This window comes from Callionymus lyra, chromosome 8, assembly GCF_982586985.1.
Source record: "Callionymus lyra chromosome 8, fCalLyr1.hap1.1, whole genome shotgun sequence".
Classification (NCBI taxonomy): Eukaryota; Metazoa; Chordata; class Actinopteri; order Syngnathiformes; family Callionymidae; genus Callionymus; species Callionymus lyra.
Window position 1 is genome coordinate 23,059,449 of NC_141825.1, and position 25,658 is coordinate 23,085,106.

The 25,658-nt window shown below is 47.6% G+C and overlaps 1 long non-coding RNA gene and 7 other non-coding genes across 8 annotated transcripts; 3 read left to right on the top strand and 5 right to left on the bottom strand.

Annotated features, from left to right (window-relative positions):
- Positions 1-19,902: 19,902 nt before the first annotated feature.
- On the bottom strand, positions 19,903-19,975 carry trnam-cau (transfer RNA methionine (anticodon CAU)). The gene has a single exon. It is a non-coding gene; the product is annotated as a tRNA-Met (tRNA).
- A 605-nt stretch (positions 19,976-20,580) lies between these two features.
- Positions 20,581-20,651, bottom strand: trnan-guu (transfer RNA asparagine (anticodon GUU)). The gene has a single exon. It is a non-coding gene; the product is annotated as a tRNA-Asn (tRNA).
- Positions 20,652-21,857: 1,206 nt separating this feature from the next.
- LOC148074079 (uncharacterized) lies at positions 21,858-22,600 on the bottom strand. Its single transcript, XR_015712126.1, has 3 exons — positions 22,512-22,600; positions 22,199-22,348; positions 21,858-21,990 (listed from the first exon to the last, which is right to left on the bottom strand). It is a non-coding gene; the product is annotated as an uncharacterized LOC148074079 (long non-coding RNA).
- A 1,743-nt stretch (positions 22,601-24,343) lies between these two features.
- Positions 24,344-24,415, bottom strand: trnaq-cug (transfer RNA glutamine (anticodon CUG)). The gene has a single exon. It is a non-coding gene; the product is annotated as a tRNA-Gln (tRNA).
- A 196-nt stretch (positions 24,416-24,611) lies between these two features.
- trnaf-gaa (transfer RNA phenylalanine (anticodon GAA)) lies at positions 24,612-24,684 on the top strand. Its single transcript has one exon. It is a non-coding gene; the product is annotated as a tRNA-Phe (tRNA).
- Positions 24,685-24,913: 229 nt separating this feature from the next.
- trnaf-gaa (transfer RNA phenylalanine (anticodon GAA)) lies at positions 24,914-24,986 on the top strand. The gene has a single exon. It is a non-coding gene; the product is annotated as a tRNA-Phe (tRNA).
- A 229-nt stretch (positions 24,987-25,215) lies between these two features.
- Positions 25,216-25,288, top strand: trnaf-gaa (transfer RNA phenylalanine (anticodon GAA)). Its single transcript has one exon. It is a non-coding gene; the product is annotated as a tRNA-Phe (tRNA).
- Positions 25,289-25,502: 214 nt separating this feature from the next.
- Positions 25,503-25,587, bottom strand: trnay-gua (transfer RNA tyrosine (anticodon GUA)). Its single transcript is given in 2 exon segments — positions 25,503-25,538; positions 25,551-25,587. It is a non-coding gene; the product is annotated as a tRNA-Tyr (tRNA).
- Positions 25,588-25,658: the final 71 nt, after the last annotated feature.

Here is a 25,658-nt window from a genome sequence, read left to right on the forward strand (position 1 = left end):
CATCCTCTGCCTCCTTTCCCTCTTTCGCGGGGGAAAGTGGTTTCATTACATGGAGTTTCTGCGACTCCTAGGCAAACTGATGGCTGCTGCCACGGTGGTCCCTTTAGGACTGTTGTCACTACATCGATTTTAGAGGTGGCTGAACACCTTTCATTTGGATGCCAGGTGGCACCGACACAGGAGACTCAAGGTGTCACACCGTTGCCTCCTTGCTCTGGCTCCATGGAGAGAGAGATTGTTTCTCCCTCAGGGCATGCAGATGGGTTCAGTTGCATTCCGTCGAGAGGCCATTAAAACAGATGCCTCCCTCTGAGGGTGGGGTACAGTGTGGCAAAACCGGACAGCCCAGGCTGTGGTCTGCTCGAGACCGCTCGGAGCACATCAATATTCTAGAGCTATGTGCTGTGTATATGGCCCTGTAGTACTTTCTTCCCTTCCTGATAGGGCGACATGTGCTTGTGCGTTCAGACAATGTCTCGTCTGTATCGCATATAAACCACCAGGGGGGCACCAGGTCTTAACAGCTGTTGCAAGCATCCCGGGACTTCCGGTTGTGTGCGGCTCCACGCCTGGCCAGCCTGAGAGCAATGTATTTGCCCGGCGACCGGAATCAGGTTGCAGACTTGCTCTCTCGTGGCAAGCCTCCGCTTGGGGAGTGGCGGCTTCATCCAGAGGTGGTGCTCAATATCTGGGACATCTTCAGCAGAGCAGAGGTAGATCTGTAGAGGATTTAACCCATTGCCCCCTCTGGTTCTCCCTGAAAGAAGAGAGCAGCCCTCTGGGCCAGGATGCTCTTGCATACGACTGGCCAGAAGGTCTCCTCTATGCGTTTTCCCCAATCCCTCTGATTTTTTTTAACACTACAGAGAGTCCTCCAGCAGGGTCAACGGCTGCTGTTGGTTCTGGCCAAGGAGAACATGACTTCCACTGCTGCGTGCACTCTCCCGCAGCTGACCATGGCGCCTCCCCGACAGGAAGGATCTCCTGTCTCAGCTAGAGGGCCAGATTTTGCATCCCGACCCTCTTCGCCTGCAGCTATGGGTCTGGCCGCTGCAAGGCCCAACCTGCTGCTGACAGAGTGTTCAGATGCTGTCTGATATACCATACTAAAAGCCAGGGTGCCTTCTACCGGCTGCAGTACACTCGACCGGCGCATGTGCGAGATGGCTACATTCAGTGCTTGAAGCACCTCCTCTGGCGGTCATCCAGGACTCATAGAACCATACCTTTAGTTTTGTGTTATTCCACATTTTTCGTGGGCACACTTCTCTTTATTTAACACCGGTCTAGGAAATTCTAGATCATTGCAAGTCACATAGTACACGTCACATGATGTCGTTTTCATTCATAACAAAAATAAATGAGAACACATCTCAACACAAACTCCAGACTATTTTACATGCACCATTGCAACTCACTACCCTGTGTCTGTCTGCTTTAGGACATGCTACTGAATCACCTGCTGGACAGACTAAAACTCAGACTGTCAAGTTTCCTTGACTGGCTCCACTGGACTTGGATTATCTACAGTTCATTTTGTCACAGGAGCTAGTTTTGTTCAGTGCCTTATCCAGCCAGATGGCATGATGGCCTCACTGCATTGCGTCGCCTAGTATCAGCGCATAATGAACAGGAGAAGGAAATAACAATTGCCTTGGAGAGGCAAACTGGAGGGCGCCCCAAGATACTTATACATGGGGAATATGTGTCTGAGCATCTTAATATGGGCCTTCAGTCACCTGCATTTCTAGGCTTTATGGGGTTTCAAGGTGGACTTTGCAGAGGAGGATGAACATTTGGGGTTTATATGTGGGAGCTCTGTACAGTGACCACACGGATGATGAACTGGACAATATGGTGTCAGCCGTCCACTCCGGTAACCCACGTGCAGGATACCGCATGATGCTGGGACTGCTGCGGGCACAGGGGCACAGAGTGCAGTGGCAGAGGTTCTGTGCACTAATGCACAGTGTTGACACTGCTGGGATTGTTTTACGAATTTCATAGTTGCGGTGTGTTATGCGCTGTGTACTCTGTCCCAGTTACTAGATCATTGATGCATACTGATACATACTTATACGGTTAGTAGTGTTTGTTAACTCTGTATTGTATAATAATTCAGAGTAGTAATGTATCTTGGGGTTTTCAAAAAACTAGGCCTCCACTACAATTGCCTTGAATTGGCTGGATTTACGCAAACCGGAACAAAAGTATTAAATTGGTCAATATGAACGTGAGAAAAACAAATAATATTTTATTTAAGGCCAAAATGTAGTTTTTAAATATTCTACTGTATTTTTATTAGTCTTATCTCTTTTTATATGATTGAAATTAAAACCGTTTTGGGTCTTACTTTTATCTGTAAATAAAGTCCATACATGTCCTTCGCCAGACAAACCTCCGCTACTTTGATGTAAAACCTTGTTTCCTATAGTTTTAAAAGTCTCTCCACCTCAATTGAGATGTGACGTAGTATGAGGGGGCTCATTAGCGTCCCCTGACTGCACTTTCCTAGTTGTTGCAAATTACACCTTGGCAAGATGACTACTGGCAGAAATAACATTAAAGAGGTAGCCCTCTAATAGTCAGGAGACTGGTCCTTGTGTAACTGTGTTTTGCAACCGATCCTGGCCCGGTCTCTTTTGTAAAATAAATTTTAATCTCAATGAGACTAACCTGGATAAATAAATAACATGCAGTTCGTCCTTCATCCATCTGAGTTATGCCTACCTGCAACACTGCCTGGGGGGGTGTCATTCAAACTGGGATCTATTCTTGGCTTGGAAGATTTTTGCCTAAGAGGGGCAATCGAGTCCAGAATCTGAGTACAGGTAGCGTGGAAGATGGAGAGGAACTCATTAAGATGGTAGCCAGACCATTCAAGGCAAAAAACTGTGAGTCATTGAAGGCGGCAGTGAATTCAATAGCTGTGGAGGGGGTGATGATGTACCGCTGAAGGGATGGAGTTTACCAATTGCTTGGTTGGTTGGTGGTGTTAGTTCAACTACAATAGTGAAATGATCTAGGATTGCAGTCTCAGGTATCTTTTCAAGGGAGACTGAGAGCCCTAACGAAATAACAAGATCCAAAGTGTGCACAAGATGGTGTGTTGGTTTATCCATGGATTTTATCAAATTAAAAGTTGCCAACAAACTTTTGAAGTCAGTGGCAAACTGATCAGATGCACAAAAACATGGGGTAAAATCCTCAAGGATCAGGAGTGTGTTATATATTGGGAGAATATCAGGAAGTCATGAATAAAGGCTTTATTTTTCATTTGGAAGGCGATAGACAACAGCACACAACACAGGACTTTTAAACTCCACCACAAACAATTGCATTTCAAATGAGGAGTATGTACAGTACATGAGAAGAAGCCTACATTTAAAACTGTCCCTTAGACTTTGTTAGATACAAGCGATAAAACAGGACAATATACAGAAGAGGTAGCGAAGGTAGACAAACTTATTTCTTCATGAACGCATTCAAGTCCAACTATGCACAAACTTATATAAAGTCGCAGAACTATTTTCACTATTGTTGGAAAAATAATTGACATGGAAATTTACAACAGACAGACAAAATCCAGGAAGATCCCCGTCGCCACGTGGAGAAGGTATGCTCTGTCTTCTGCCCAGAATGCCTGCAGAACGGCCAGTGATTGTTCTTTATATGGTGAGCCGCTGTGAAGAGACGAGGAAGTTATTGGAACAGATATTGCTCTACCATCGCTCTTCCTCTGCTTATCTGCAAACAGGGAGCGGGGGCGGTCTAGTTAAACTGCCGGTCGGCTTCCTCAACGTAGTCTGCCCACGCATTTAAGGGACAGAATCGCTTGGCTTGAACGGCCATTAGCACTGTTCTCTGTATAGCAATGAAAGAGCCCGGCAGATCACATATGTTGCAGATCTTGCTTGATGTAGGCGCCTTCTGAAAATAAATACATATTATACATATCTATATATCAATTGTTTTCCGCAGGTGTGTACAGTAAATATACATTCATGAACCCAATTATAGCAGTTGTGTCACATGTTTAATAATACTTTGTGACTTGTACTGCAGTAACTCTGGAGGGAAGTCTCATCAACGGATGCAACATGTCAAATACTTTCATTCATTTGTCATGTTAGAATAATTGTAGCCCTCAATGGAAAATCTTTCCATAAGCTTTAAACACCACCACCTCCTGATTATTAATTATATAAAAGCGATTTCATTACTACAGTCATTCATAAATTCAATGAATGAATAAATGAATGAATATTGTTTATTTCGGGCATGACAGTTTAGATCATCAACATCACGTTTCATCATATTACATCACATATTACATGCATGTCCCGAAAGTGAAAGCTGGATAAGCGTAAGCCTATGTAGTCCAAAATTCAAAATTGTCGTAGTAGTAATGATAAATAAATCATAGATAGACATTGATTACATACATAGATATATACATTGATACATAGCTACATACATATCATCATATCTTAAATCAGCGCTTGTTTCACTCTGGCTTAACAGATTATTGTTGTGTTTGACGATTTCACATAACGTGTTACAACAATAGATCACAATTTTTCCAGTCGACAGACAGTTATTTATCCAGTCCATTTTGTATATGTTTGACGGATGAGAGCCATTTTTTAATTATAGGTCTCTTTCATAATAAGACTCTTGCCCTAGTTTTAGTTGTAACCATTTTTTTCCACATCTCGGTCAAAAGTCTAGCAGCATGAGCAGCAGCAAAACACGACCTTCACCGTTGAGTTCCAAGCGACTTTGTCATTGTAAGTAAGTAAGTAATTTTTATTTGTATAGCGCTTTTCCAGACCAGGGTCACAAAGCGCTTAAACAATCAAAACAATATTCAATAAAGTATATACTTTAAAGGGCAAGATAAAACTGATAACACAACAGGAGTTCCAGAAAATCAAGGAAAAGCCTGAACAAATAAAAAAACGTCTTAAGTTGTTTCTTGAAGGAGTCAGTAGATCCATCAAGCGCAAAGAGAGAGGAAGATCGTTCCAAAGCTTAGGAGCAACAGCCTGGAAGGATTTCTCTCCTCTGGTCCTGGACCGTGTGCGTGGAACCATCAGTAGATTCTGATCCACAGACCTCAGAGCCCAAGCTGGGGTGTAAGGCTGGATCAGTTCAGTGATGTAAGGAGGAGCCTGACCATGAATAGATCTGAAAGTAAGAACCAGAATTTTAAAGTTGATCCTGAAAGAAACTGGAAGCCAGTGAAGAGTTTTAAGGATCTGAGAAATGTGAGTTCTTCTACTTGAGCGGGTCAGCATTCTCGCTGCAGATTTCTGAATCAACTTCAGGCGAGACAGCTCCTTCTTGTTAAGACATGAAAATAAACTGTTGCAGTAGTCCAGGCGAGAAGACACAAACGCATGGATTACATGCTCCAGATCATGTTCCGACAACATTTTCCTAAGTTTAGAGATTGTTCTCAGTTGAAGGAAACAGTTTCTGGTCAGTTTTCTACTGTGTTGAACAAGAGACATTGTGGGGAGTCAATCGGAGCTACATGGTGTATTATTTATGTCGCTAAACACAATGAAACAGTTATTCAATGCCATGGCTAACACTCGAGGCAAATAAAAAAAACTAGTTCTGGTCGGGAGTTTTAGCGTCTCACGTCGTAGTTTCCCCGGCTGGGCGCCCAAGATGTACACCTTGCTGGGAAACTACGACGTGAGACGCTAAAACTCCTGACCAGAAAGAGTTTTTTTCAAGGTTGTGCGCGAAATCTAGGATGATAAACCACTCCATCAAAGTGAAATGTGGTGTCGGTGCAGACACAGACGGCATACTATTGTCATCGCAGAGAGAATTGATTTTTTGTGTACATTTGGAAAATCTTCCATTATCATGAAAATCCCACAGCTGGTGGTGTCTGTCTGTATTGCACATGGCTGGAGAAAAGATGATAGTTCAAACCAAATGTTTGCTGAGATAACCCCTGAGTTATCTATCATAATCTCAGGTTCTACGAGTTGGTGCGAAGCCCTCCAACGGCTTCGCTATGGGTTTACCCCGAGGCACCGCCTCGTCTCTGAGAAAGCTTAATGAACTCGCCACCCAGCAGGGGGCAGTACCTTCCTATAAAGGCGGGCAGCACCCGCCGCACTTTCTCCAACTGAAAACTCAGCGAGAAGGGCGGCCGCTGGGCGACGAGGTTGGAGGGCTTCGCACCAACTCGTAGAACCTGAGATTATGATAGATAACTCAGGGGTTCTACGTCATTGGTGCTCCGCCCTCCAACGGCTTCGCTATGGGTTTACCCAAAAGGCGAAGCCTGACGGGATAAATGTACCCCCAGCTGGACGCCGCTCCTGGAGCAGCATCACTAGGGCCCCGCCGGCCTAGGGTCCAAACCCACTTGAGCCGTGGGCCCTGAGGGGGGCACAACAGCGCTCAAGACAGTATGAGCTACTGATCCCGCCGTTACGTCGAGGAGATAGGCCTTAGCGAAGGTAGACGTGGACGCCCAAGAGGCAGCAGAGCAGATATCCTCTGCTGCCACACCCCGCAAAAGAGCCACTGAGGCTGCCACGCCACGGGTGGAATGTGCCCTCAGACCGCTAGGAGCGGATCCACCCGCTGCTCGGTAGGCCCGGATAATGGCCGATCTCACCCAATGAGAGAACCTCTGGGGGGAGACCGCCTCTCCCCGCCGGCATCTACCGTGGCAGACAAAAAGGGCATCAGAGCGCCTAAACTCGGCCACCCGCCGCAAGTAACAGGCCAACGCCCTCACTGGACACAACAGGTGGAGACGTTCCTGACCCGGGTCCGAGTGAGGCGGCGGGTGAAAGGCCCGCAGCGTGAAGGTCGTCGCCCGGAACAAGGAACTCAGAATCTTCGGGCAGAACGCTGGGTTAGGACGCAAAGACACCGAAGACTCCTCGACGCCAAAGGAAAGACACTCAGGGCTAATGGAGAGGGCACAAAGCTCACTTGCTCTCTTCGTGGTTGTTAGTGCCAGAAGGAGCGATACCTTGAAAGACAAGATATCCAGTGGGACTTGGTCAAGAGGCTCGAAGGTCGGGCGTGTGAGAGAGTCCAGTACCAACTGGAGATCCCACTGAGGGCTGGAAGGCCTTGCAGGAGGTCGAAGCCTGCAGGCACCCCGCAGGAAACGCGCCACCAAGGGGTGGGCGCGAACCGAAGCACCCTCAAAACCGACATGCCTCGTCGCTATGGCTGATGCGAACACTCTCAGTGTCGCCACAGTCCGCCCGTTATCCAGCAAATGTTGCAGGAAGACAGGATAGCGGAGACCAAACAAGAGCTGGGGTCCAAGGACCTGTCTGAACACCAGCGGGAGAATATCCCCCACTTTGAGGCATAAAGCCTACGTGTTGATGGGGCCCAGGCGTTCTCCAGCGTGTGGAGAACGTCCGGGTCCAAGGTCCCGATCAGCTCGTCCCGTGCAGGAGCCACACCTTGAGAGGCCGGCCCAGCACCGGGGGCGCTGTCAGTGTCCCCCCCGCCTGACACAGGGCAGCGGGGCCCCAAGGGATGGCCCACGGGGCCCCGACCGCCATGCGCACCAGCTCTGGGAACCAGAGCGCCCCCGGGGAGTCTGGTGCCACTAGAATTAACCTCAGCCCCCCCCCGCCTCGTCCTCCGAATCAAGGGGAGAAGGAGCCGCGGAGGAGGGAAGGCGAACAGCAGACCGACCGGCCACCTCGAATGGGCTAAAGCGTCCACGCCTAGTGGGGGGCGGTCCGAAGCCCTGAGGGAGAACCAAAGAGGGCATTTGAAGTTCTCCTTGCTGGCGAAGAGGTCTGCAACCGGGTGACCGAATCGAGACCAGATCTCGCTTGCCACTGCCTCGGACAGACCCCATTCGTCCTGGACGGCCCCCCTCGACAGTCTGTCCGCTACTGCATTCAGCTCGCCCGGGACGTGCTGGGCTCTGAGCGAAAGCAGGTGACAGTCCGCCCACAGCCAAATCTTCCTTGCCACACACAGAAGGGCTGGGGATCTGACTCCACCTTGGCGATTTACGTACGCCACGGCGGTGGAGCTGTCTGAAAATACTAGGACGTTGGACTGTGACAGTTGGGGAGAGAGGTGAAGCAGGACATTGTGAATTGCCTTCAGCTCTAGCCAGTTTATGTGTCTGAGCACTCGACTGCTCCAGACCCCACTGGCATAGGCCTGACCCGAGGTGCCTCCCCAACCTGTCAGGGAAGCGTCTGTGAACACTTGAGTGTAACGAAGGACGCAACCCAATGGAACTCTCCGCCTGAGGTTGGCGTGAGAGTTCCAGAACTGGATGTCCTGCAAAACCCGAGCGGGAAGGCGCACTTTCCGACCTCTTTCCCGCTTGAGGTCTAGCTTGAGACGACCAAACCATCTCTGAAGCTCCCTCATGTGCAGCAAGCCCAGCCGAACAACCGTGTGGGCTGCCGCCATGAGCCCCAAGAGGGACATAACAGTGCCTGCTGTTGTCACGTGACACCGAGCTTCCAGCAACTGTGTTGTCAGTCGGAGAATGGGCTGGATACGCACGTCCGGGAGGCGCGCGTATCCTTCCTCCGAGTTCAACAGTACCCCCAGGTAAACTAACTGTTGAACTGGAGTCAGAGCGCTCTTGCTGAGGTTCACTGTGAACCCCAGGGTGGCAATATGGCTCAACACCTTCTGTGTGTGAGCGTAACTTTCTGCCTCTGACCTGGCAAGGATCAACCAGTCGTCCAGATAGGTCAAGATCCTTACCCCACTCACTCTCAAAGGCTCCACTGCCGCTTCCACACACTTGGTGAAGGTCCTGGGTGCCAGAGAGTAGCCGAACGGAAGTCGAGTGTACTGAAACACCCGACCCTCGAGGGCGAAACGCAAGTACTTTCGATGTCTCTTGACTATCGGTATGTGAAAGTACGCGTCGGTCAGGTCGATAGATGTCATCCAATCTCCTGGACATACACCTGAAAGCAGTTTCTTGACCGTCAACATGCGAAACGGGCGGGTAGCTATGAACTTGTTCAAATAGCTGAGGTCCAAAATGGGCCTCCAACCCCCGGTCTTCTTCGCCACGAGGAAGTACCGGGAGTAAAACCCTGTCATCATCTCGGCTGCAGGGACCAGTTCTACGACCTCCTTCTGCAGCAGAGTAGACACCTCGTTTCTCAAACAGGATAGTTTCTCCTGCTCCGCCATACGCGTCCAGAGAATCCCTGAAAAACGCGGGGGTTGACGGGCAAACTGTAGCGCATAGCCCCGCCTGATTACTCCCCCCAGCCAAGTGGGTCCTAGAAGTAAAACCAGGCGACTCCAAGCCGAATAATGTTCTGTCAGAACCGCAGCCCTGGCGAACCTTGGGTAGTCCTCCGGCCCGCCCCCCATGGACGGGCCGTAGACGAAAGGGCATCACACAAGCCGCGTCTCTATCTCTTGAATCCACGGAGCATGTACTCGAGTTGGATTCACTAGAACCCCCACTCTCATACATAAAAGCCGGCTCTGTGGGAGAAGCGCGCAAGTGCGCGTGAGACACCTCAGATGCGCGTCGTGCGTGTTCCCTTCCCCCCCCGGAAGTCTTCCCAACTCCCTGAGCACTTCTTAGTGTCATCGGAGCTGACAAAACCCGCGATGTGGAGGAAAGCGCTGGAGAATTAACCCGGAGCTGAAGTGAGTTAGGTCGCGCGCGCGTCGGCACCGCATCACTCACCCGGTCCCGTACATTCTCCAGCCCCGCTGGCGGTCCCGACCTGTTCGTCACTCGTGAGATCCGACCGCCATGCACCTCTCCAGTTGATCGACCAGACGGGACGGAAGTTCCTCGCCCTCGCCTGGTCTCAGAACGGCGAAAAAACTCGCGCGTAAAAACACCAGGTTGCGTCAGTTCCATGGCGCTTCTCCGCCGCCAAACGTGACGTCCTCCACGGTGCCAGTGTTTGTAGACAGCGCTGTGGGGGAAGGAACAACCTCCGGTTAACATAGACATGTCCGGACAAGTTCCACTCACCTCATCAGCTGTCACGCTCTGTCGGGCACGAGCGCTGGTCGACGCGGAAGTAAACACAGCTGATTCAGCCGGTCTCGCGGACCTCTGCTCGTCTGTAAACAAAACACATGTGGTTGGAGTCTGCCCCTCATTCGTGTGGACAGACTCCGTTATTGCAGTCTCGGTATGACCCGGACGAAGGGGTTTAAAACCTCCTTCGGACTGTGTTATGAGAGGAAAATCACGCCGTCTATGACCGGCGGAGCATGTTAGCTTCGCATTAGCGGCGAAAGTTTCTAATGACGCCTGTGAATACGTCACACTCACAGACGGAAACACATGCACGCTACCAACATCTCTCTCAGAACGAACCACAGAAACGTTATACGTTCTTTTGTTTTTATTTACATAAAGCCCTTTGAAAGAGTAAGGGGGAGGAGGGCTCCCCCGAGACGAAGCCTCGACGCCCCTGCGTCCTCGCCGCTGCGGTTCCCTCCTCCGCTGCGGCTGCTGGCTCCGCTGCTGGCTCCCCGGCTCCTGCTGCGGAACCCGGCGACGCTCGCTCGTCGCCCGCCGCGGCTGTTGCCGTTGCTGCTGGTGCTGCTGGGGCGGCTGGCTCTGGTGACGCTTTCCCCCCGCACCAGCTGATGGGGCCGACGAACGGGCTCTCCGTCTCCGAGCGCCGGACCCCCGTCCCGCCTCGTCCTCACGCCCATGCAGGTGATGGCGGAGCTGCGCCGACTCCTGCTGCGCTGCCTCCTGCCGGGCCACGACGTTCCGGAGCTCCGGACCGAACAGGGAGTCCTCCGTAATTGGTCCGTCCAGGAGGAGCCTCCGGTCTCTCTCCGGCAGCGCTGTGGCCAGGTCTAGCCACAGGTGCCGGTGGCCCAGCTGTCCAGCGTCGCGTAGACCCCCTCCCAGGATCGCGTACGCCTGCGACATCCGGAGGAGCGCAGCCACCGAGTCCTTGACTTCCTCCAACTCCGAAGGTCCAAGGTCGTCTCGGTCCACGGTGAGCCTGTCGAGCGCACCGCACAGGAGAGCCATGTTGTTTGCGAGGGAGACCACCTGCGTCCCCCCCTTGTAGGATCGGTTGAACAACATTGCCGTCAACCTGTCTTCAGCTCTAGGCAGAGCTACAGGGCGGCCTGGCCACAGTCGAGCCCCCGGGTCGAGGGCGGCACGTACCGTATCCGAGGGCTCCGGGACACCGCGCCGCCAGTCCACCCCGTCCACACGGCAATAGGGTCCGTAGGATCCTACGGGAGGCCCTGAAGCCATGGGAGAGACAGACCCTCGCCGCGCGTAGCCCCAGATTTCGTCCAGCTTAGGACAAATAACCCCCGGAACAGCAGGCCTGCGCGCTTCGTTCCGCCCGACCTTCACTCCGCATGTAAACGGTGGTGGCGCGAGTGGAGGCACGGGGGGGAGCTCGACCTCCATGCGGTTCGCCGCGGCGGTGAATATGCGCGGCAGGACGTCAAGCGGGTAGCGAGGAACCGGCCCGGCTCCCCCGACCGCTTCCACGTCCCCCGGCTCGGAACCGAACAGGGTGCTCGGATCCGCCTCATAACACCGCCGGTCGTCCTCCTCGTCGTAGTCGGCCCACGACCTGGCTGGAGGACGCGGCGTGCGCCGACGGGCCTCGTATGCTCCCCGTCTCTTCCGGACCTCCTCGGGAAGCATACGGCAGGCCCCACAATCCGCAAACGCGTGATCTGGGCCTAGACAGACGAAGCAGAGAGTGTGTGTGTCCCCCCTCCCCAGGGGGGTATCACACGTTAAACACAAAGACACATCTACGTCCACGTTCATGCTCACGTCCGCCATGCTGTATCCAGGAGCTTTCTCGCTGAGTTGAAAATGGAGGAAGTGCGGCGGGTGCTGCCCGCCTTTATAGGAAGGTACTGCCCCCTGCTGGGTGGCGAGTTCATTAAGCTTTCTCAGAGACGAGGCGGTGCCTCGGGGTAAACCCATAGCGAAGCCGTTGGAGGGCGGAGCACCAATGACGTAGAACATACTTTCAAACATACATTGAAGTCGTCCCCAGTCTTCTCTGTCCAATGTTCTGGTGAGAATCATTTGAGCCAAACCTCTGAAAAATACAATTTGATGACATTCTGATAAAGTACTATATTGTTATGCCAGCCAATTTAATGCCAGTGGTCCCCAACCTTTTTATCACCAAGGACCGGTCAACACTTGACAATTTTACCGCGGCCCGTGGCGGGGGGTGGAGGGCTGATTATATTGTAATATATTTTTATTTATTTATTATTAAACAGCTGAAATAAAGTTTGAAGCGTCAGATCACGCTCTCTAACTCTAGTTGCTATGGTAAAGTTTAAACATGCCTGCAAAATAAGATACCGATACGCCACAAAAACGAATATAAAGTGCATGAAAATTTTAACTCACCATAACAACAAATAAATGGAAGCCCTGAGCTTGTTTCTCTGTAATGAGACGGTCCCATCTGGGACTGATGGTAGACAATGACACCCGAAGTGTGTTGCTTATGTCCAGTCTACTCCGTTGTTTTGTTTTGGTTGCTGTCACTGCAGAAAACCCCGCAAGGGCAAGATCAATTCTTCACCAATAATCTAAACAGATGGCGCCGCACGAGCAGCAGCTGGTTACAACAGCTCCCTCTTTCTTCTTACTTTTTATTACACTTTTTCCTTTTTTTTGGCGTCTTTTTAATTTTTTCTTTAGAGTGGTCGGATCTTGTTGCCGTTGTGCACAAAACGAGACCACTTTTACAACTTTTGCATACGGTTTTCTGCTATTTTCGTCACTTTTGGGAACTCCGTCGGCAGACACGCTCAGCGGGTCTATTGTTTACACAAGGGATCAGCTGTTGGGGTTGCGCAACACCGCTCTCTCTCTCAGCGCAGAATGGACGATTCCCGTGGAAATCAAGAGAAAAAGACGCGGATGCAGAGCAGGTCGGATGAAACAAGAGAAGAAGCGTAAGTTCCGTCCCTTTATTCCATCGATCATCATGGGAAATGTACGTTCGATTGTGAATAAAACGGACGAGCTCGCTGCGCTGACCCGGCATCAGAGAGACTTCCGGGAGAGCAGCCTTCTATGTTTCACGGAGACCTGGCTGACGGAGAAGATCCCAGACTCTGTTGTTTCCCTGGAGGGGTTCAAGATGGTGCGTGCGGACCGGGACATGGATGGAAAGAGGAGAGGAGGAGGAGTGGCGGTGTTTATTAATGAGAGATGGAGCGATCCCGCTCATGTCTCCATTAAAGAACAAGTGTGCACTAAGGACATAGAGTTCGTTGCGGTGGGCATCCGCCCGTATTACATCCCGAGGGAGTTCTCACATGTGATTGTGTTCACTGTTTACATTCCTCCCTCTGCGGACGCAGCCGCAGCGAGCGAGAGGCTGAGCGCCTCAGTGTCGGACCTGCAGCTCAAACACCCGAACTCTCTCCTGCTCATTAACGGAGATTTCAACCATGCCTCACTTTCCTCCATTCTTCCCACTTTCACACAATACGTGAAGTGCCACACCCGGGAGGACAAGACTCTGGACCTTTTATATGCAAATGTAAAAGGTGCCTACACCTCCATCCCCCTGCCCCCCCTCGGCCGCTCTGATCACAACCTGATACGTCTGCGACCTGAATACACTCCCATGGTGAGGAGACAGCCTGCACAGAAAAGAACTGTTAAGATGTGGAATGATGAAGCCAAGGAGAGGCTGAGAGACTGCTTTGAGTCTACGGACTGGAGCGTGTTCTCTCATGGTGATGACATCGACACCTTCAATGACCATTCCACAGATTACATAAAGTTCTGTGAGGGCAACGTCACACCGACCCGCAAGGTGCGGTGCTTTGCCAACACCAAGCCATGGGTGACCCCTCAACTTCAAGTTCTGCTGAACAAGAAGAAGAGGGTGTTTGCTTCAGGGAGCAGAGAGGAGCTTAAGGAGGTCCAGCGTGAACTCAAGAAGGCGATCAGGATGGCCAAGGACGAATACAAGGGGAAACTGGAGGAGCAACTGGCGCAGGGCAACACAAGGGATGTGTGGAAAGGCCTGAAGAACATCTCAGGTCATGGCCAGAGTGGAGCCAGAGCCACAGCAGGGGGAGACCAAAGATGGGCCACTGAACTGAACCAGTATTTCAACCGGTTTGATCAGGGCCCCCCTCCCCCCTCCACCTCTGCCCCTCACTCTTCACAAAGCTGTTTTTCCCCTGCTTCAGCCCCCTCCCCCCAACTGTTCTCACCTCCAAGCCACCTTTCTCCACCCCAACAAGCCCTACTGCCTCAGCTGCCCAACCCCCCACAGCCACCTCTCTTTGTTACATCGGAACAGGTGAGGAGAGAATTAAGGCGACTGAAGATCAGGAAAGCTGCTGGACCAGATGGACTCAGCCCCAGACTGCTCAGGGACTGTGCTGATCAACTTTGTGAGTTGGTCACACACATCTTCAACCTGAGCCTCAAACTGGAGAAGGTCCCGGTCCAGTGGAAGACCTCCTGTGTGGTTCCGGTTCCCAAGGCGGTACACGCGAAGGAGCCGAGCCACTTCAGACCAGTCGCCCTGACCTCCCATCTGATGAAGACCTTGGAGAGGCTGGTACTCCGCGAGCTACGCACGACGGTGAGCTCTGCGTTGGATCCGCTGCAGTTCGCCTACAGGCCAAAGATGGGGGTGGATGACGCCGTCATCTACCTGCAGCACCGGGCACTGTCTCATCTGGAAGCCGCCGGTAGCACTGTGAGAGTCATGTTTTTTGACTTCTCAAGTGCTTTCAACACCATCCAGCCGGCGCTGCTAAGGAAGAAGATGGAGGACGCAGGAGTTGGGACACAGCTGGCAGCATGGACGATGGACTACCTCACCAACAGGCCGCAGTATGTGAGGCTGCAGGACTGCAGGTCTGAGGTGACCATCTGCAGCACCGGGGTGCCTCAAGGGACAGTGCTGTCACCTTTCCTTTTTTCCCTCTACACGGCGGACTTTACCTATGACTCCAGCAGCTGTCACCTCCAGAAGTTTTCTGACGACTCGGCCATTGTGGGCTGCGTGTCTGGGGGGGGCGAGCTGGAGTATAGGTCAGTCATCAAGGACTTTGTTGACTGGTGTGAGAGCAACTACCTTTGCTTAAACACCGGTAAGACAAGGGAGATGGTGATTGACTTCAGGAAAAAGTCCCCACCATATCAACCGGTGAGCATCCAGGGTTCGGACATTGAGCTGGTGGACAGCTTCAAATACCTGGGTGTTCACCTCAACAATAAACTGAACTGGTCCACACACATCAACGCCGTGTACAAGAAGGGCCGAAGTCGCCTCCACCTCCTGGGGAGACTGAGGTCCTTCGGAGTGTGCAGACCACTTTTAAGGACCTTTTATGACTCCGTGGTAGCCTCTGCTATCCACTACGCTGTGGTCTGCTGGGGAGCAGGCAGCACGGACCGGGACAGGAAGAGACTGAACAGGCTGGTCACGAGGGCCGGCTCTGTCCTGGGCCGCTCGCTGGACTCGGTGGAGGAGGTGGGAGAGAGGAGGACACTCTCCAGACTCTCCTCCATCAGGGACAACGCTCTCCACCCACTGCACCTGACCGTGGAGGAGCTGGCCAGCTCCTTCAGTGGCAGGCTCAGGCACCCCCAGTGTAGGACGGAGCGTTATAGAAGGTCCTTCATCCCAACTGGTGTCAGGATATTTAACTCTCTACTTTAAATATCCTGATGCTAATCCGTAGCGTGTTTTTCTTCTTGTGTGCTTTTTATTTTATTTTTTTTCCGTTTTTTATTTCTATTTTATTTTGTTAATAGTGTCAATTTCTAATTTTGTAAATAATTTGTATATTTTTAAGATCGTTTTTATTTTATTTTGTATTATCTCTTGTACTATTTCTTTCTCCTTGCACTTTATTTTCTTCCAACTGCGCTGTTGTGAAAGTGTGTTTCCCCTCTGGGGATGAATAAAGCCTTTCTATTCTATTCTATTCAATAGTGAATGGCTTTTTAGCCTAAGCAATACAGTTAGCCACCAAGTATGATGCTCGAAGTGCCTGCGCATTTACTGATGTGGTGGCCCTCAGTAATTTCTTAGGCTCTTCTTCTGTCTCTTCATTGGGCCTTTTCCCCTTCGCAAAGAAACTTTCCAAAGACATCTGTTTCTTACTCATTTTGCTAGCTTGTGGGTTACATTTTGGCACACAGATGTAACAGAGAGAATCCGGTCATTTTTCAAAATAAAAGGTTTTTCAAAATAAAAGATTGCTCATACTTGGATAATAAATAAAACAGAAATTATTAATCATTTCTTGTGCGGCCCGGTACCAATTGATCCAGTGTATTGGTATACAGGCCCGGTGGCTGGGGACCACTGCTCTATGCAACATAGAACAAGGCTTCAACTGGAACAAACAACAATGGAACTGACTTAAAGCCAAAGAACCAGGCTTTTTACTGGAAAAAACGTTTGAGGTTACATAATGACAAAGATAAAAATGCACACTCGCTGTGCTATGGTGTTTTGTAAACTACATGTGAATCATTTTATTAAAAAAAAAAAAAGGTCTGGGTATTTAGAAACCCCAATTTGGCAATGATATCTCTTAAGTTCAAATATACAACAATACTGAAAATATCCCAACCTCAACAATCACCATTTTTTTCAAAACAGAATGCAATTATTCTACTTAAACCAAAACCTAAAAAAAATCCTGAAAGCCTCATCTCGAAATCCACCAGGGCGAAGAGAATCAAGGAAGAGAATTTCTCTTTTTTCTACCAATAAACTGGGATAAAGGGACATACTTTAACTTTAAGGGAACATTTAGCACAATATTTTGTAAATAAACTAGTAAGGGAGCTGTAACCATACACAAAGAATATAATAACTGGAGAAATAAATGTAACAAATCATCAATGGTTATAACATTTAGTTATTGATTCTCAAAACATTTATATAGTTTAAACATTTATTCATACTCACCGGGTTATTTTGCTAGTCTTCCATGTTGGAACAACATATATATCAACAATGTGCACGTCCAATCCCTATATATCATGTAAAGGAAGTTTTTAATCATCGTAATTGAAAGCTTGTATTTTGTTTGACTTGAAGCGGTGAATAAACGACCCGTTACACACTCTGGATTGTTCATCTTTCTCCACGACGCGAAGTATAAGACCTGGGACAGAAGTGACGTTGTGTTGGAGTGACGGAAATGTCTCCGTGTTTTTATCGTTTTATTACCACAATTTTGCTGATGACATCCAGCTATAGTGCTCATTGATCCAACTGAGCCTGAGAGGCTGAACAGCTTAGTCAATTGTTTGCTACAAAAATCAAACAATGAAACACTTTGCAGCTAAATGTTGACAAAACTGAAACTCTGGTTATTGCTCCTGATGATAAGGTTCCAGGGTTGAGTAGGTTCTTGGGTGACTTAGATCAGTCTGTCAAAACTGAGCCTGGGAAACCTGGGTGTTGTATTGGACAAAGACATGTCTCATAGTTCAACACTGCAGAAAGCTGACCAGAAACTTGTTCCTTCAACTGAGAAAAATCTCTAAACTTAGGAAAATGTTGTCAAAACACGATCTGGAGCTTGTGATCCATGCATTTGTGTCTTCTCGTCTGGACTATTGCAACAGTTTTTTTTTCATGTCTTAACAAGAAGGAGCTGTCTCGCCTGCAGTTGATTCATAACTCAAGAATGCAGCAAAACTCTTCACTGGCTTCCAGTTTCTTTAAGGATCAACTTTAAAATGATGGTTCTTACTTTCAGAGCTATTGATGGTCAAGCTCCTCCTTACATCACTGATCTGATCCAGCCTTACACCGCAGCTCGAGCTCTGAGGTCTGTGGATCAGAATCTACTGATATATGGTGATATATGGTTCCTCGCACACGGTCCAGGACCAGAGGAGAGAAATCCATTCAGGCTGTTGCTCCTAAGCTTTGGAACGATATTCCTCTCTCTTTGCGCTTGATAGAGTCTACTGACTCCTTCAAGAAACATCTTAATACATTTTTATTTGTGCAGGCTTTACCTTGATTTTCTGGAACTCCTGTGTTGTTCTCTGTGTTATCTTGACCTTTTAAATATATATTTTATTGAGTATTGTTTAAGTGCTTTGTGACCCTGGTCTGAAAAAGCGTTCTATAAATATAAATTACTTACTTACTTAACCAAACATTTACAATCATAATTTACTTTTTTTCTGTTACCTAATAACAACACACTCACTTGGCCATTGGTTTGAGGATGCTATGCGCTGGAGACTGCATGCTGGATATTGAGCGCCTTGAAGATGTTTTCATTCAGCTAATGTATAGATGTTAACATCGCAGATATATACAGTACATACCATATTGACAAACTCTTTGCCTTGGTCAGAATTAATTTTCCTGACCATCCCAAAGGTGAAGAGTTTGCAGCAGACACCTCGCTGGCCGATTTTGACTGCAGGGGCTCTGCTACGACCAACTGTGTGAATAAGTTGGTCATTGTAAAAATACAATGACCCACTTTTCTCAGGCGCTTTGGTGCTTTTCTCACATTACTATTAACATTTGCACAGCAGTTAGTGCATTTCTCGGATTAAGGAATGGGGATTAGGGAGGGAGATATTCCACCAGCATTCTGTCATGTGCTGCAAACCACTGTGTGACCAGACAACAACATATTGTTGAGTTGGCCTCCACCCCCTCTCATACTCAGGCACTATGTCCCTGTAAAGAGTGTCTAAAAAAGTCAGCAGATGTTGTGTATTATATGACCCAAGAAGGGGGATATGGGTGAGGATGCCATTGTCTGAGATGGCTGGAGAGAGAGAGAGAGAGAGAGAGAGAGAATATTGTAACAACTTTTCCTGTGTAACATGCATTTTGGAAAACATATTGTACAGTATGTTCTGTGAATACATATACAGCGTAGCTAGTGTACTGCATGAAACTACACAAAGTAAAACAGTTTACAGTGCTGAACATTAGAGTATACATAGAAGTCATGTTTTACCTGTACATACTGGTGGTGGATCTCCTTCACTCTTTCACTGGTCCGTTCAAATGTGTGAACAAGTGGCTTGTCATTGGTTACAACTAATACTTCACACACATCCTTGTGAGTGAAAGCTGAAGTCCACCTGAGAGCAATCGTTCAATTTAGGAGACATTTCCAGGAAAAAATGATAAAGAAAGGTATAAAATTTGCTTGACAGAATTTGATAATTTGTTCAACAATATTGTATGTAATGACTCAAGCAATGAAATGAAGACTATTAGTTTTATTGGGAACGACTATTCAGCATCCATAAGTATATAACAATTGAGAGTGGAATACTTCTATGAAACTCAAACATGGGTTGTTCCAGAGCTTTACAGCACAAACAGAAAAAGCTCTGTCACCCCTGAGCTCCCACTGATCAGCTGAACTGAGGCAACAAGCTGGAACATAAAGGTCATAAATAGAGAGATGAGGTCACACCATCAAAATAGGTATAAATTATTCAAATTAACATTATCGTTGTTTATTGTTTCGTTTCACTTTTGACTCATGCAGAGAGTTGGTGGCATATATTGAAAGCTATGGAAGAAATAACAATGAAAATGTATAAATTGTTCAATTAAACACATGATAAACACATTATTATGATACATTGTTTTGTTTAACCTTCGACTCATCATAAGTGAGTATTTGAAAAAGATTTGAAACCATTTTGACAAATATTTTCAAAAGCTATTGAAAAAATATCAATAGACAAACTCTGAACTATTCAAATTAACACATGCTGAAAACATTATTATAAAAAAAAATGTTTCTTATCACCATTGTTTCATCATGAGTGACTATTTGAAAGAGATTTGGAGACATTTGGTCTCCTATCTCATATAATTTTATCACGGAATAAAAAAAAAAATGAACTGCTTGTATAAAACCAAATGCCCCGTGTGAGGCTCGAACTCACGACCTTCAGATTATGAGACTGACGCGCTGCCTACTGCGCCAACGAGGCACGCCGACCATTACGTGGACAGAATGTTAGATATATCTGCATGCAACACTTCGGGCAGTTAAGTGGTTTAACTAGGTTAGGATTTTAAATTTACAAATACAAATAATGAGCGTGTATAAGGTGTGAATCTTTTTGTGACGTTGCTGCGCCTAGAAGCGGCTGGGACGAGCGACAGCAACAAAGCCACCTAAAACGTGCCTGAGAGTTTAAAGCGTCCTAACCACGTGACCACAACACTGCGCTTGATAGAGAAGAAGGTCGAGAAAAAACGTTTTGAAAGGTATATTAAAATGAACTTTCTTTCGTTCGTTGCATCTGTCTCGATCAGTTGTCATTGACACCATCTTGTGGTGATTGTATGCAAGTACGTAATTTAGTTCAACAATATCTTACAATAAATATTTGCGTTGTTCACATAACAAGCCCGCAGTGGAAGATTTTAAAATAGAAAAAGAAAAGATAGTCGTGTAATGTTATTGTTTGCAAAAAAATGTAAGGTAAAATATATTGAAAAAAAGATCACTAACTTACCTACGTATGGTATAGTAGTAAACTCCTGGCTGCACCCAGGGGCTTCTCCATTAAACAGAAGCAAAAAGACAATCCGTCCCTGGGTGGGCTCGAACCACCAACCTTTCGGTTAACAGCCGAACGCGCTAACCAATTGCGCCAAAGCTGGCGCACGTTAGTCTGTTAAGGGGGGGGAAGAAGGAAGAGAAGAGGGGAGAAGGGGGAGGAAGAAAAAAGAAGAAAAAAGAGGAAAAAAGAGGAAAAAAAGAGAAAAAAAGGAGGGGAAAGGGAAATATTCAGGAAACTGAATTTATCCCATTTTTAGTGATCGTTGTTATGCTATTGACAGTTTTTATCAACTATGGGCATTGTATTTAAATAAAATATGTTGGTTATGTTAAGGGAAGTTGATACATATTCTGCTTTTCTTTCTTGTGATGTGATGAAACATGCAAAACACAAACAGATGTTTCAATATATATATATGTTTAATTTAGTAAAACACACAAGAAAAATTTACACATCAACCCAAAACCAGTAAAAAAACCAAATATTTTATATACAATACATATTATATATATTTTTTTAATATCCTCAAGCCACTTCTCTTTAGGAACAGTCTCAGTCGAAGGGCAGTACATTTTCCCCTGATACTGACTGTGCCCAGTCTCCTTTGTCCTAAACTGCCCACATTTTTTACAGCTGTTGTGCTCCTCCTTGCGGTTCACCCTTCTAACCGGAGCTGGAGCAGGTGCAGGTGCATGTACAGGTGCAGGAGAGGCACAGAGGAAGACTCCTAGAGAGGGCCCACTAAGGGCGGATGGTGTCACTAGGAGCATCCTTGGTTGGGGAAAGGCAGGGCTGCGTGGAGCAGGGCTGCGTGGAGCAGGGCTGGGTGGAGCAGGGCTGCGTGGAGCAGGGCTGGGTGGAGCAGGGCTGCGTGGAGCAGGGCTGCGTGGAGCAGGGCTGGGTGGAGCAGGGCTGCGTGGAGCAGGGCTGCGTGGAGCAGGGCTGCGTGGAGCAGGGCTGGGTGGAGCAGGGCTGGGTGGAGCAAGGCAGGGTGGAGCAGGGCTGCGTGGAGCAGGGCTGCGTGGAGCAGGGCTGCGTGGAGCAGGGCTGCGTGGAGCAGGGCGGGGTGGAGCAGGGCTGCGTGGAGCAGGGCTGCGTGGAGCAGGGCTGGGTGGAGCAGGGCTGGGTGGAGCAAGGCAGGGTGGAGCAGGGCGGGGTGGAGCAGGGCTGCGTGGAGCAGGGCGGGGTGGAGCAGGGCGGGGTGGAGCAGGGCTGCGTGGAGCAGGGCGGGGTGGAGCAGGGCTGCGTGGAGCAGGGCGGGGTGGAGCAGGGCTGCGTGGAGCAGGGCTGCGTGGAGCAGGGCTGCGTGGAGCAGGGCTGCGTGGAGCAGAGCTAGGAAGCTTGGGTGGTGGTGGAGGAGAAGGACTTGGGCTGCGGCTCACTAAATTAGGCTTTAGTAGAGCTGACTTGGACCCTCCAAAGCGAGACTTTGTGAACTACAAAAAGAAAAAAATGTATTAGATCATGATTGATGCTCCATACAATTTCACAAGTGTTGTGTCTAACTGTGGGCAGAGATAAAGAAACCAGATGCATGTATTATAGGTGTGTAACTATATTATTATGAATGGGTGTTTGACATTTGTTAGACTTCAAGACCATAATGATAAGAGCACAATGAAATAAAAAAAGACTATTATTCACCATCGATAAACTGGGAGGAGGTCTCAAGAATGACCGTGGCGTCGCCAAAGCCTCAGTCTGTGAGGGCCCGGTTCCTTCTCTTGATGTCCCAGCTGCTACTGCTGTTGAGGTGGTAGCATGGGACACCGATGTTGTTGTTGCAGGGCCCGACTGGATTGACAACAGCAATAATGTAGCATTAGGACAGCAATGTTATAGTGTTATAACATAACATAATGCTGAGAGTAACTAATATTCGACACATGACCGTCATGCTGATGTTCAGCTCACAATGTAATCTCATGTGTTTATGTTATATGAATAAAAAGATTACTTTAGAGGCGTGAAAGCCACAAGAGCAGGCAGTGGATCCTCCGAACAGGACAGTTTGTCCACGGGTCTGCAAAGGGCACTTCTCAATCTGAGGAGATATTTTGGCGTTATTTACTCACAGTTTATAAGTATTTACGAATGTATAATTTTTTACTTTCTGATAGAGGTCATGCCACTTCCGCTGCCGTGGAGCTGGTCTGTTGCCTGCTCCAGAGAGCCAGACGCCTGTATTGGCAAAGGCCTTCCTTCAACCTGGCCATCCATTCACCATCCCCCATGGGCTTGTGGGACTTTGGTCTAGCACTCGTCTGTTGTGGAAGTAATAAAGTTAAATTAAATCCCCAAATTTCTCATTTTTATTAAGCAAAAAGAAGTGAATTATAATATATTATAATTTCTAAGGCTGCATGCTTTGTAAAACGTGTAGAACTCTGTTTAAAAACGTGTAAAACTCTGTTTAAAAACAATAAACTCTGTTTAAAAACAATAAATTCTGTTTGTAAAACACCCCAATAACTGTAGAAAAACGAAAACACAATGCCTATTCTTACCATGGAAATGTTAAACATAATATTTTATTTTATTTTTTAATTTTATTCGACTTTAAATCATTAAACTCTTGTAAGATAACTGCTCCTTGCGCGTAATTGTTATTAACGGGAGACAAGAAACAAAGCCCTACTTCGACGGGCAAAAACACAGACAAAAAATAGATTATTTGTTATAAAAGTTAGAAATATTTTTCTGGTTAAATTACTGACATGTATTTAAAGCGGATTTCATTCATACATTAAAGCTAACGTGGGTAGTGACAAATATTTTGAAAAGTAGTGTGTTATAACTAGCGTTGCATGCACGACATTTTATGCAAGAAAATAAACATAAAATGTTATTTACATGGCTAGATAGTAATCCTTAATATTAAAAACTTACCTTCTCAATGTAACAGTCTGCAATCGCTCCTTGTGACGCAAATGAAGTAGCGAGGGAGGGGGTCGGTAGATGAGCAAGTTCATGCGCGCGCAGGGGGGGAGGGTTTAGCGCCTGTGATTGGTCAGGCTCACTCGAGCCCCCTCTGCTTCATGATTGGTTTTCGCTTAAAGGAACTCTGTTACACGATTGGTCGAGCTGAGAGCACCTCTGCTTCATGATTGGTTTTTCACTTAAAGGAACTCTGTTACACGATTGGTCGAGAGAAGACAGTCTGACGTGCGATGGGTAGAGCCATCGAAGGTCAATGGACTAGGAAACAACATAGTGTATAAGCATTTTCAACAATATGTTTAGAACTGTAAAGCTTGTTATCCTACAGAATGTAGGCAATAGGAATGCTAGCAGAGGATGGTTTCGATCCATCGACCTCTGGGTTATGGGCCCAGCACGCTTCCGCTGCGCCACTCTGCTACAAGGCTTTTGGGTGAAAGCCACAAAGATCTTTTCAATGAAATGCTTGGAAAGGCTTTTTGCTATAGTACTCGAAAGCCCTACCAATAGAATGACATTCAGTCAATGAGGCCCATCAACCTTGCTCTGACCTAGGTCTTCCGGCTCAAAGGCTCCTAAATCTATAACGATTAAATCATATCTATATAGACGTACAATTTTTACTACTACAGAAGGAGACCAAAAAGCAAGCTAGCAGAGGATGGTTTCGATCCATCGACCTCTGGGTTATGGGCCCAGCACGCTTCCGCTGCGCCACTCTGCTGCTAGGGCTGTGGTTTGAAAACAGCAAGATATTTGAACAAAAGCTTGGAAGACTACTTAATGCTGCAACAGTCAATAGACCTACTAAGTAAAAGACACCTAAACTAACAGTTCTTCTAAATTAACAGGTTCCACCGAGACTTGAACTCGGATCACTGGATTCAGAGTCCAGAGTGCTAACCATTACACCATGGAACCAATGGTAACTAATTGACACGTAATCAACATGTTTCATAATCAGGGACACTAAAGCAAACCGGAGGATGCTTAGGGAACGACTTTAACCAGTGTTTCAACATTTTTTTAAATATCACAAAGGTTTATCTCTTCAACCTTGAGAAAAACCCTTTCCTTCGAGCCGGATTTCAACCGGCCAACCAATCTGCTGGTATATGCCGAAATAGCTCAGTTGGGAGAGCGTTAGACTGAAGATCTAAAGGTCCCTGGTTCGATCCCGGGTTTCGGCAGGGACTGGCACCATGGAAAACAAATCATTCTTTTGGGATTTCCTCAGGTGAAATCTGGCAACTATCCCCATGTTACTGAATCTCTACAGCTATCCAAAACATGGATGGACAAAAAGCCCAATACAACAGCGACTGATGGAAAGGTGCTGAAATAGTACGCTCGGTCACAGGTTATTTTGTGTACAATGCCTATAACATCCAACCATTCTGGTCATATCTACTGATATATGCCGAAATAGCTCAGTTGGGAGAGCGTTAGACTGAAGATCTAAAGGTCCCTGGTTCGATCCCGGGTTTCGGCAGGGACTGGCACCATGGAAAACAAATCATTCTTTTGGGATTTCCTAAGGTGAAATCTGGCAACTATCCCCAGGTTACTGAATCTCTACAGCTATCCAAAACATGGATGGACAAAAAGCCCAATACAACAGCGACTGATGGAAAGGTGCTGAAATGGTACGCTCGGTCACAGGTTATTTTGTGTACGATGCCTATAACAGCCAACCATTCTGGTCATATCTACTGATATATGCCGAAATAGCTCAGTTGGGAGAGTGTTAGACTGAAGATCTAAAGGTCCCTGGTTCGATCCCGGGTTTCGACAGGGACTGGCACCAAGTAAAATCCAACATTTGTTTGGGATTTTCTGAGGTGAAATCTGCCAACTATCCTCTGGTTGACATGGAATCAAGATGTTTTATAATCAAGGACACTAAGGCCAACCAGAGGATGGTTAGGGAACAGCTTTAACCATTAAGCCAAGATCTTTTTCTTTCATATTCCAAAGGTTTGTCTCTTCAAACTTAAGAAAAACATTCTCCTTCGAGCCGGATTTGAACCAGCGACCTAAGGATGGCTTTAACGCTCTACAGTCCTCCGCTCTACCAACTGAGCTATCGAAGGTCAATGGACTAGGAAACAACATAGTGTATAAGCATTTTCAACAATATGTTTAGAACTGTAAAGCTTGTTAT